The 12,955-nt window shown below is 41.3% G+C and overlaps 1 long non-coding RNA gene across 1 annotated transcript; it reads right to left on the bottom strand.

Annotated features, from left to right (window-relative positions):
• Positions 1–3,284: 3,284 nt before the first annotated feature.
• LOC116440783 lies at positions 3,285–7,777 on the bottom strand. Its single transcript, XR_004238764.1, has 3 exons — positions 6,748–7,777; positions 5,864–6,043; positions 3,285–5,184 (listed from the first exon to the last, which is right to left on the bottom strand). It is a non-coding gene; the product is annotated as an uncharacterized LOC116440783 (long non-coding RNA).
• Positions 7,778–12,955: the final 5,178 nt, after the last annotated feature.

The following is a 12,955-nucleotide window of genomic DNA, read 5'->3' as shown; positions in this document are numbered from 1 at the left end:
ACCCTAATCCCACTTCACCAAGCCAGCTGTTTTCCTTCAGTGGACTTCCTCTTTAAAACCACTTTTTTTTTTTTTTTTTAGGAATATGCATGGGAAATGAACTTAGCACTTCAGAGCAATAAACAAATGATGAATAAACAAATTGAATTAAATTGAATAAACAAATGGGTCATACCTATTTGTACTCTTTACCACACAACTGCTTTTCAGTTTTTAGGTGTTTTCATGGCAAAACTCCCTACTGTTGAGCAGGGCCTCATTCTCTGCGTTCTGCACAACTAACATCAAGACAAGTCTCAGTGTGAGCAGTGGATGAAGCAAGCTGGATTTCCTCTCCCCATCACACCCACCTCACTGTGGCCCGGGCTCCTCCTGACGCTCCCCACCTGACACCAGCACCACATACTGTGGCTAATGGGAGCCTGCACTCAGGCTGACCAGGGGCCAGCTGGCTGCCACCACATGACCAAAAGTGAAGTGACTTAAGATGGGTGAGGGCTGAGCAGAGCTCGAAGCTCACCAGCACCAAGGGAGGGAGGCCTCTCTCGCTCCACATTTCCTTGCACCTGAACTAGCAGTGAAGGGTGGCAGTTGCCCTGTCCTCTCCTCAGATCCTTCCACCCTCTCCCTTGCAGTCTCACCACACCTTATTGGATGTTTTGCAGAGCTGTCTTGGTACAAGAATATCAGTAGAAATAAAAAACTATTCACTTTTTTCTTTTTCAGCAAGTTAATTTTCTGCTGCTTTATCATGCTGAAATGACTTGGCAAAGGACGTGACAAAAGACTGCAACAAGGGAGGGGCAGGAATACATTGCCCAGGGAAAGGGAAGTGAAAGAGGAAAGAGCTTTCCTCTTTAAAAAATATCTATGATATAAATTTGAATACATATAAAAGAAAGGAGCAGAGAGTAGGACTGTAGACAGCAGTTAGATTGGCCTAGGCTGCCACTGAATTTCGGGCTCAACCAGATGTGGTCATGGAGGCATTCCATAGGATGCCAAGAGCTGGCAAAACATGAGAGGACACAAGATGCAGCTTAAAGACAGAAAAAGAAGGGACAGCAGGACCTTCGCAGCCCGTAGTGATGGGCTGTTAGATAAGCCAGCTCATCATGACTTGCTCAAGTACAACATGCCCGAGTACTTTAAATCAATTTGTCTTTCTTTCATTGATTTTGTAGAAACTTTAAAAAAATATAATTAAACTCGAAGCTTCTATTTTCTTTCCCATTCAGCTGAGCAACTTTCAAATTCTTCTCTGTGAAGAGAAGTCCAACTGACACTTTAAACAATTGCGTAAGTCTGTTCCCATAGGAAACAAAACAAAGAATAATAAAATACACACCTACAAAGGGTCATGCAATTAAAGGGATGCTGTCAACTACAATTATTTTAATTAACCAATTAACATAGTAAAAATGTTTTGGTACTGTTCTTTAACTAGTATCTCCTGTGTAAAAGAATACAGCTTTTACGGGTTTTCTTTTTCCCTCCTGTTTCCTGCTTGAGGCTGTAGAAGGAACTGTACTTCTGGCTGACAAAACAACAGTTGCAAATATGCTCTGGTTTATCTCATATACAACCTTTTTTGCCCCCCTCTGTGTATATTTCCTTGTACCTCTTCTTTCTCCTCTCTGCTGCCTCAGTAAACACCCACTCACAGTACTGTGGGAAAGTAGGAACTTATGCTTTGCTGTGGAGTGCAAGAAAGTGACTCCATCAAGCCTATGTGGGAGCATGACACTCATTTTGAGAAAAGCCTTCTTCATAATATAGTTGTGGGCTGTTTCACTGCTTTGGACTACACATTTTGAGCATTTGCAGAAGAACCATCCATTGCTGTCAGTGGAACACGTCACATCCGCGATGTGTGCGTATATGGATTAACACAAAATACATAATAGTTTTCCTGGAGAAATTGGGCAATTAGAGACTTCTGTAAACCACAGAGTGGAGCTACCTGCATCATTAAACACTTAACTAGGCCATCTAAAAATAGAGCTGTTTTTGAAAATCTCTTCATTGTCACATTCAGCATCATTAACTGGGAAGATTTAGTATTATATCATTGCTTTTCTCTTGATACTTTTTTTTCTTTCCCTGAGTTCCACTTGGTTTTGTGTCTATTCTAGACCTGCCCTCCCTCACTGCATATAGGTTATTTCAGCAAACAGCAATGTTGGTCTTGGGTTTCATACCTACTGCTCTTTCCCACCTTCCTGACATAAAACAACGAGTAAAAAGAATAAGGGAGAACAGGTCATTTTACACCTCTCAGAGCTATTGTTTTCAGGACAATAAGCCAGGAGCACTGCTCAGGGGTGCAGCACTGCAATGACTGAATTAATTTGGAAAGCCTGGGTTTCTTCCCTTCCCCCTCAGCAAACAGGAGAAAAAAATTAGTTCATTTACTTGGTAATTTGTACTCTGTGGAATCTGAATATTCAATGAGCTCTGTATACAAAGGACTAGAATGACTCATGAATCATATGGCTGACAACACTGCGGTAGAGAAAGGGAGTCTGACAATCAACAGAAATATGATACTGATCATACACAAATGTGGTCAGAGGCATACAACAAAACCATTTTTTCTGCTATTTTTGTTCATGCCTTTACTATAATGATCATTCTGATATTTCTGTGAACACTTAAGTGGATGGACTTTGCTCAGAAGTGTGTGCCCAACTAGGTATGTTTATGGCAGCAGAGTTTTAGCAACTACTTCTGCTACCAGTACAACATCTTCTGATGGAAATCTGATTTTCACTTAATAAATGCATATTCCATATTAAAATCAACATGACAGCTCACTTTTAAGTGTTCTCAGAAGTTTGTCTTCATCAAATATGTCCATGTGGGTGTCATTAGACCTTTTTCTATTATTTCCTGTAAGATTATTAACCTTAATTATTTTAACCAATAATTATTCTTTAAAAAAAATCAAGAATTTCTTTTAAGAAAAGCTAAGGGATTATTTGTATGGTCAAGAGAAGGTTTTGGCCAGGGTTCTGAGAACGACTTGTAAATACTCTAGAACATATGCTTTTTACACCACAATAGGAGAATGAGTTTATAAATCTGATTTTTTGTAAGGTTAGTTTAATCTAACTCTAGTACTAATCTACTAGCATTCATATAAATGAATTCTGATGAGCAAATGGCAGTCTGGAGTATAATTATGTCTTAAACCAATAAAACTGTAACCAGCAAATCCAGGAAAACGATTCAGAATTCTAGAGAAAATTATTCATGCAATAAATAATATGCAAAGATTAGTCTTGAGGGCATTCTGAATTGGTATGTTTTATTTGATTAAAAGGAGTGTGGGTACAGAATACCAGAGGGAATAAAACAGGAAAAAAATTTTAAACTCTGAGATAAAAACATAAATATTTACATGCAAAAATGTATAAAGTGGGGTTACATGTAGAAAAATGAAGTCTCCAAACACCCATGAGGAGTGTGAGTCCTTCACGCAAACAGCATCAGCCCTTGATGCCTCAGAGACGGTGAATACTTGGTAAAGCTGATGGCTGAAGCTTCAGCTAGCAGGTGTCTACTCAGAGCTGAGGACTAGGGACAGAGGACATCAAGGGGGAAAAGTCTGGCACTCACTGCCCGTGGAGAAACTGCAGGTGGAATTTTAGGTATACCATACTCAGAAGGAACATCCTGTAAGGGGAAATTATCTGTCAAAACTTGCATTTTCTTTCCACTTCTGAAGATAGGTGCAATTAGGAAGATTTCTTCCACAGAGAAATTCTAACAAAAAGCAAATTACCGGTGGCATGAAGGGGCAGCTCACGGGGATTTATGAGAACCCAATTTAACCTCCCTTTTTTTGTGATTCTCATCCAGGCCATCTGGCGCAGACTAGCTTTTGGCACACAGGTCAAAGCTAGGGCTTTCCTAGCAGACTGGTTTCATCCTTTCTTCACACTCACAGAGCATATTTTAGTGCAAAATCCATCCCACGCTGTTTTTATCTGCATACCACAGCCCTGCCTGTCGTGCATTATGCACAACGCTCAGCAATTGTCTGCTCTAACCACAGTATGTTGCTCAGAATAAGCCTAGCACACATCCGTAACCTTTGTGCAGCCTACACTACAAACACGCCCCACCTCCTGGTATTTTGCTTTGCTTGCTGGCTGCCACTCTACCTGCTCCTTGTGCAACAGCTCAAGAAATCATGACAGCATCTCAGGCCTCTCCTGAGCCTGCCTGAGCCGGATAAACCAACTCCAGATATCACATCTCAATACCTTCCAAGAACTTCTAGACTTATATAAAAAATTCTTTTTCAATAACTTCATAACTTCGGATGCTTTGCATGTTGAAGACTAACATTCCCTGTGGCACCATGTTATGGTCTGTATTTGGAACAAGCAGCAGATAATCAAAAACTCTCTGCATGCCAGATGCCTGTCTCAGAGTTAGCACCTGCCATTCAGCATGAACTGGCATTCTGGGCAGCCATGCATATTCAGGAGGCATCTAGTACAGATGAGCTTTAGCAAATCCTAGGTGAGCCTGTTTTCAAGATTTTCAAAACCATTCTCCACAGCTTGTGTCCCCACATAATCTTCAGCAACACTGAAAATATTGATAGGTCTTTGCCCATTGCAGGAAACTCCCCCATTGCAGGAAACAAAAGACAGGATTCACATTCCCACAGGATGTATGCATGCAGTTCTTACAACTACACTGAAGAGAAAAAATACCAGTCATTGTCAACTCTCTACTCTTCCAGAGTGGGTAGCTGGCACTCTCTCCTCCACTGCAGAACCTTGGCTTCTGTAAAGCTGGAAAACTTGTGTTTATTTCAGGCACTGCTGTTTTTTTATCTTGGATGAAGTTCTATACCCAGCCAAGATGCACACATGCTGTGTTGTGAGGGACTGCGCACTCAGCTTGTTGACCACGTGGACTGCCAGGATTCATGGAATGTCAATTTTCCATGTTCTGTGAGAATTCCTATGACCGGATATATCCCACACCATCTCTGTATGCAGGGCTTGGTGAACTCTTCAACGTGGAATAGCCCAGTAAAATTTTGTTTTTCAGTCTGTCTATATCTGTCTCAGCACTGCTGCTGCCTCTGAGCAATTCTGAGCCCCGGGGATGGCAGGCAAATATGTGTTAGCAACAACACAGAGTCACAAGCACCACCTGGGGCTGTAGGGCAAGAAAGGCATTACTTTAACGAATGTTCATTCCAACCAGTGCTCACAGGGCATAACAGTTCTCTTCATACATATCAAAAAAAAAAAAAAAAAGCACTAACTTCCTTCCTTCCTCTGCACCTCCTCAACAAGACAAATACAAGTTTCCTCTCTATTCAAAAAGACCAAAAAAACCCTCAATCCTCCCACTTCCTTTCCCACCTCCTTCCAAATTCACGAAAAGCACCAGTTTATCTCTCCTCTCCACCAACCTACCCAAAGGATACAGCTTTCCACCTTCTTAAACTTCTTAAGAGTAGCTCCTCCCCTGCCTCTGAGAAGTTGCAGTGCTCTTTTTGAAAGTCAGTGGTCAGGCCTGTGCCATGAAAGGCTCACACAAGAACAAAACTCAAACTCTTTTGGGCAGATAACCGGATCTCACTGCTTTGTTCCAGCTCCATATCCCCACCAGATGGGGGCAGCCCACATCCCCTACTCCCACTCCAGGAGGCCAGCCATGGAGCTGAGATGAGGGAAGAAAATACCTGCCTTTGAACACCTCAAAATGGATGGCAAGCAGAAAACTTTAAATAAAAACATGTTGTACAATACATGTAGATCTAAGTATTTCTCACAAGTAGAAGAGTTCACCATAATTAACCCCCTTCAATTAAATAAACCCAAGTACTTACGTGTTAAGCCTCCATCTACTGTTGCTATGCAGAGACCACTTCAGAAAAGAAACACAGGATTTGGCTACCATGGATAAGGGATGCTCAGGCTGGAAGCTGCTTGGGCCGGTTCTTTGCTTGATGGGCTGAGAGAACTCATGTGGCTCCTCCTTGGATGGGGTTTTAAGCGGGTGTAAGTCCCTGTTAAAAAGGGAAGGTGCCAAGACAGCTTTTGAAGAAACACTCCATCGTATACGACTAGCAGCCCAAGCCAGCGGCAGTGCGGAAGCACGCCCTCTATAGACACTCAAATTTCTTACACCGGGAGTGAGAGAACAGAAATACAACACAGCTGGTGGGGAAATAACTCTCCCATGCTAGGTGAGGATTCAAACCAAGTTTTTATTACAATGGCATGTTTTGAAGAAAAGGAAATTTTCACAAGATTGAGTTTTCAAGAGAGGAAGGAATTCACTGGAGTGACAAAAAAATGTTGTCCAGGTCTTGCAAAATGCAATTAAAATTTAAAAAAATCAAAGAGAAATGTTGTGATTTCTAAAAATTATGAAAATAAGAATACTCTCTTTGATAGAGAATACTCTTTTTTCAGTAATAATTATAATGGGAATACTAACTTCTAATAGGTAAGGCTTTTGAATTTTGAATATTAACACAATCTTTTGAGCTTTAATTAAAAAGTTGCTACAATTTATAATTTTATAAGTAAAGAAGCAAAGTTCCTTCCATCCTTAGGAATGCTATTGCACTGTATTACTCTTTATACAATAAACTATTTGAAATTAATTGTATCAGGGGAACGTAGTCAATTGTTGTTTTAACATTTGGGAAAGCAAAATAAATTGTATTGACCAACAAAGATCTCCTTAAAATCTGAGACAGCTTACCTCACTAGAGGAACACTGAGAAATTGTGCTTGTGGCTGCCACTGTTTTGGATGGCCTGCTGGATCCAGTGGTAGTGATGTACTGCTTGGAACAAAGACAAATTAGGTCACAGCATACATCACAGGGGCCCATCATCTGCATGGCCAAGTGCCACTTTTATGCCCTCCAAAAGCGTTTGATGTTGGATCATTTTGTCATGTCTTTGTCCACCCAGAGCAATACATGCCACAACCCTGGCATTTATAAAGTTCAGAATTATACTTTCGTTTTCTGTCAAAGATGAAACTAGGAAGACTCTTCTTCAGTTGCTACTTTCTTGTCTGCTTCATATCAGACAGGAATACTCTTTTCTATCAGTTCAAGGGATCACATTTCTTCACCCACCTGAAGAGGAAGGGAGGAAAGAAAGGAAAGAGGGAGGTAGCTTTCCTCCAGACCTGTAAGTTTCTCTGGCTTCTTCTGAGCTGAAAGCATTTTAAATGTCAGATATGAATCAGAAACTCTAGGCTGCTTAGTAGCTTCTGTGCCTCCTGGTTTTACCAAGTTGATCTTCCAGGTTCAATTGGTCTTCCATGTCCACCAGGGGCTCATATACCCTGTAACAGGGCAAACCATCCATGTTTGCCCACTGGGACATTAGATTTAATAAAATCTGCATGATATACACCCATGCAACATAGGTGCACGTGTACAAACTTCACATCCCCATGCACAGACAGAGCAATGACCCCATCTGACCTTCCAACCTGTCAACATTCCATGGGGCTCATAAAGCATCCTTGTGAGCTACCTCCTGACCCAAGGGCTTATTATAAGATCAGAGCCATAGTTTAAACCAGGTATCAATCTTGACATAAGCAAGAATAATCATACTTTCAGATCAGTGAATGTGACAAAGTGTTCTTAAATGCAGTATTCCCATTTCTTTCTCTGGTCCTCTCATTTCTAGAGAACCAAAAGCACCATCCAATGAACCCAGAAGTAGATGAGAAGTCAGCTGTTAGCTTTAAGTTCTATTTCGGCTCTAAAATCAAAGGCCTCTTTAAAGCCTAATAGAATTATAGACTCAAGTCTACCATTAATAGCATGCATGGTGCCAGTGTAATAAAAAATGGAAATTCATTGTCCAAGAATGATTTATGAAGTCCAGTAATTCATGTCAGAGTTTCTGCAATGCTGTGATTCTCAAAAAATCTCAGGTCCAACTAACTAACAGTGCTCAGTTAGACATTGATCCTTTAATGAATGCATGCACTTTACTGATTTTATTTTGGCAAAGTTACAAGTATGGAAGCAAGAGAGAAAGAGAGAGAAAGAAAATGTGCAGTAAAACATTAATCAATATTTCTAATCTGCTTTGTATGTGGTGTTTTTAAGATATAAATTTCATCTTTCCATCCTCTGGGACGAATGACTATGGAACTAGTAAATTTCTGAAAAAATGCACAATTTTTAGTATCAAGTTCAGCAGATCATATAAAAAATAGATACAAAGAAGCAAAGGTCAGATTTAAGGATCATTTTAATAACAGGCTTTATTTCAGATCCATAACATACATAATCTATAAAAATAATGCATAGAAAATATTAGTCTATTTTTGACCATTTGTGTCTCTGTAAGCTATACCAAGTGAGCTTACTGATTTTTTTTTAACAGTGTACATTTAGTTTTAATGGTTCAGCTCTTCTTCAGTCATCAATAGGGAGCCTTGTTACCATGGTGACAGACAGATGGATTAATTCAATGTTTAGGGAGATACAGTAGTGCCAAATTTTGATATATATGGTAAGCTGTAATGTACTGCATACACAAGAGGACATGCATGCAGGAAAATCAGGGACAGTCTTCCATATGCACAGAGGGTTTTGACACAATATTCCCACTATCTTCTGCCAGAAAGTGGCCATCTACCTCCCACTTTATGCCCTTCACAAGTACCCTGTTGGAGTCACAGACTCCAGCTGCTCTGAGAACTTACACTGAATGTTGCAGGAGGCCTGCTGGAAAGGGCCGTGTTCAACACCTGATGTGTCAGCTACATGTACCGGGCCATGAAGCTGCCGGTCATCTGGGAGTGACTGTCTATAACCCACTCCTTGACATGCAGCCTGACACCTTCAGCTGACACCTCTCCATTTGCCTGTTTACTTTGTTCACTGCAGGTCTCGTTAATGAGAAAGAAATGCAAGATATACAAAAACCATTGGGTTTTTACAGAGCACAGCCAGATTGTTTGTGGAGTAATCCTTCTTAGAACTTTCACACTTCCTTTACTTTTAAACCTTTAATGACCTGCACCTTCCTCACCCATCTCACTCCCTTCCCTAGAGCTGCTAATGAGCTTTCCTGTTTTCAAAGTATTAGATTAGAGGTTTGTGTCTCGCAAACACCCTCAGACGGAGATGAAATTAATACAGGAAGAAAATGTGTGACAGTCATGCTATGAATACCTGTCATTCAGACTGTGAATCCCCCATGCTCATAGAACTAGGAAATTATGCTAGTTGCATAGTTTTATTTTATTATATTTTACTTTATTTGCTGCCCAACCACTGAATCATTCTATCATTGCCAAACATCTTCAATGCAGAAATCTATGATAAGATGCTACTGAAAAGTCAAGTAATTTTAAAAGACAGTTTGACCTGCCAAGTGAAATTCTAGCACAAACTTAGTGCTCTTAAAAATATTTTAGATGTGAAATCAGAAGTGCTTTATCCAGATCACAATATTAATTTATGTAACAAGACTAATTTAATTCAAAATGTTTTCCACCCATCTACACAAAGTGATAATTATAATTCATCAGGAACCTAGCTCTTCTTCCAGGCCTTTTTAAATTGTAATATTAAACTATAGCAATTAAGCTCTATGAATGACTTTGGATATAATTGCACTGAATTGCACTGAAGCCAATTAGGAAAAATATACATTTCGTATTCCTGACAATTAATTTTACAGTTGGCTTTCTCAGCAGGTGACGTACTACTAGCATACACGAGTCGAGTTTATACTGGCAACCTCCTCACAATAAATGAAATGCCAGTCCAATTTCTTCCTCTGCAGCACATGCCACTGTTGAGGGTTCCCAAACTGGTGTCTCTGGCCACATGAGCATGGCCAGTGGCATGGGGCAGGCACAGCAGCTCTCTCACAGGCACATGCCATGCAGCAGCATCTGAACACGGGATCCTCTGCTGCCCAGGGGTGCATGCCAGCAGTGCATCCCTCCCACCCTGCAGCCACCATGGTGTGGGGTCTTACATCAGAGCCAGGCTTTTAGTTACCCTTGCCCATGAACATATTTGTGGAGTCAAACCAGACATCCAGGTCTCAGTCCAACCTCCTTCCCAAAGCAGGCTCAAGCTCTGTGCTCAGAGCAGCTCACTCATGGCTTTATCCTCATGAAATCTTTCTTGAAAGGAAACTGTAAAACCTCTCCAGGCAGTGTGATCTGAGCCTGACTGTCCTTGTGGGAATCTGTTTGAGTTGCCAACAAAATCATCTCTCAGAGCCACAGCAGGTAACGCACAGGATGGACAACTCTATGGATTGGACTGTCACTCAGAGGCCTCCTTTGTCTTCCCAACCATAATTTTGGAGGTTTCCAGTTCTGGCCATGTGGGCCAGGAGCAGATTTTCTCTGTAGAAAATCCTGCTCCCAGGCTGTCACCCAGCAGAACCCAGTCAGCTGGTCTAGTGGTTCAGGATTCCTGCTGCTACCTCAGGTTGCAGCATCCAGTAAAAGTGGCTGAGACGCAAGTACCAGGCCATGCTCTAGTGACACCATGAAGTAATAATTAATTTCTGTTGTTTCTTTTTTAAAAAAATTCAGTCAGAAATACTTTTTTTTTCTGGACAGTGGTAGAGATTTTTCTAATATGGTACAGCAAAGTAACTATTAAAAGTTCTATAATAAAACACATACTAACACCACTAAAGATGTGGTACGCAGTGAAATTAAAAAATAACTTGTAAACATATTTGCTAGGTCTCTAAAGATAGTAGGAATATTACAGGATTTGGGAAGGGATCTGTGATTTTTCTCTCTAGTAAATGTGGGCAAAGCCAAACAGATATAGGCATATTTTACTTGCCAAAAGAGAGTATTATAAACATTGAGCAGGTAATAAACCATGTAATTTAGTAAAGGATAAGAACAGAAAACAAGTAGATACAGGCATATAAGACCTCTGTAAGTTTTCTCATCTCTGCAGCCTCACCTGAATTCTGTCCAAGGCACGTGACAGCCTTGATAGGTTATCAGCTGGTCTGAAACCTGTAGTGCGCCTCTGACCAGCCATAGTGTCATCATCCACAATGCTAATTGGGGATATATAACTGAAACCCAGGCCAGATTGCCAAACGGGACTTCTGCCATTCACCGAAACGTGGCCAGGCTGTGGCCATAACAAACAATGCCCCTGTGGTGTCTGTGCAGCATGCTGGAACACCCAGTCTTGTCCAACGTTATGCCTCACATGCACTGCTGAATAACCAAATGGAGAAGTGAAATTAAAGAAGAGGGTTGCATATTCTGTATAAGCAAGCTGCAGTTTAGAAAAGCATTTCTGGGGCTGGGGTAGGTGGATGGGAATCTGGAGATCTGGCCTCTTGGCTCCTGCCTTTGCTGCAGAACCTTGCGCAAAATGATTAATCTCCTCATCACCTCCAAAACAAAAAATACCCCTCTATAAGCATGTGAAGACAGCTCAACCAGCATTTTTTATGTATTTTGATTCTCCAGTGCAAGGCTCTTCACAATTGTGCATTGTACTAGTTTGAAAACAAACCAGTGGGAGGCACCAAGTCAGAATAACAATTTAATGGAAATTAAAGAGAAGGAAAAAAAAAAGGTAAAAGAAAACACTGTCAAACTGACAGAGTCAAGGTACAACCTGACACCCTGTTAGGCAAGGTGGTGGTAGCAGTCTGGTAGAATGGTGGCTGCAGTCCTCTGAAGCAGTGATCCTGTAGAAAAACAGTCTACTCTTCCTCAGGAAGTCCAATGGTGGCTGTGTAGCTCCTGTCCTCTGGAAATCCAGTGGGAAGGCCTTGTCTCTGATGTTCAGCCTCAGCTTATATCCACGATGGGATGCTTGGTTCCTCCCTCTGGGTGGAGCATCTCACAATGGGGTAATGAGTCATGAGGCCAAGTGTTGATTAGGCTCATTAACAGAAGATAGTCCGGAGGGAGTTATCTCTGAGTCAGGCGGCAGGACAATGATGGGCAATTAACAGAAAGATAGTCTGGGGGGAGGAGGCAAGGAAACACTGCCCCATCTGATTTCAACACCTCATGAGGATGGTGATAGAATACACTGCAACCCAGGACATGCATACATTTGACAAATGAGCACTGCCTTTTGTCAGTTTTTATGTGATTGAAGTCTACCCATCACTATTCGATGACCAGATTTTTGCTGCAGTATGAGACAAGAGACCTGAGGACAGACTCTCAACATGGGAATTTCAGCCACCAGATCCTTAGGAGATGCACAACAGTAACCAGCTAATTGTAAAAACAGAGGTTTCTGCAGAAACCCAATCATAGCTGCAATTTCTTGTCCAATCGACCAGAAAATTGTTTGGAAATATGTAACTGGTTTCTTCATGCCCCTGCCTGTACACAGTGCTGATGCTGCATGGTGCTTTCAGGAATATCAAAGCTGCCATAAATTGAGGAAATGACCCCAGTGAGTCAGGCAGAGAATAAAGCTCAGCTCTCCTGAGAGCCAAAGGGTAGCTCAACTGCTGCATTGTCTCTCTTTCCAAAACCAGTACTTGGCTCTTTCCCAAGTTCTTTTCCATAATCCAGCTCAGTTACTGAACATGTCAGTTTAACCAGTATTCCAATCAACCTCTTCTCTGTTTTGAATTGGATTTTCAAACTCCAAACAGGATTCTGTGTCTCAGGTGCAAACATTTTTTGCAGTGGCACTCAAGATTTTTGGCTATATAATCAGACGGGTAACTTAGTGAATATATCGAATTAGTGCCTGTATTATGTCCCAGCCAGCTTATCCACTAGCTTCTTTGCCTCTCAATACCTGAACTGCAAGCTTGATCCTCAAGTGGAACTCACTGTTAGTGGAGAAGGCCAGGTATTCCTGTGCAGTCCTGCACCGGAAAGGAAGGAGGGCAGGAGATACACAGGCCAGGACTGAAATATCCCACAGCATTACGTTAAGAAGTTTGCACACTGGG

This window comes from Corvus moneduloides, chromosome 3 (assembly GCF_009650955.1).
Source record: "Corvus moneduloides isolate bCorMon1 chromosome 3, bCorMon1.pri, whole genome shotgun sequence".
Classification (NCBI taxonomy): Eukaryota; Metazoa; Chordata; class Aves; order Passeriformes; family Corvidae; genus Corvus; species Corvus moneduloides.
This window is presented reverse-complemented; position numbering and strand designations above follow the sequence as displayed.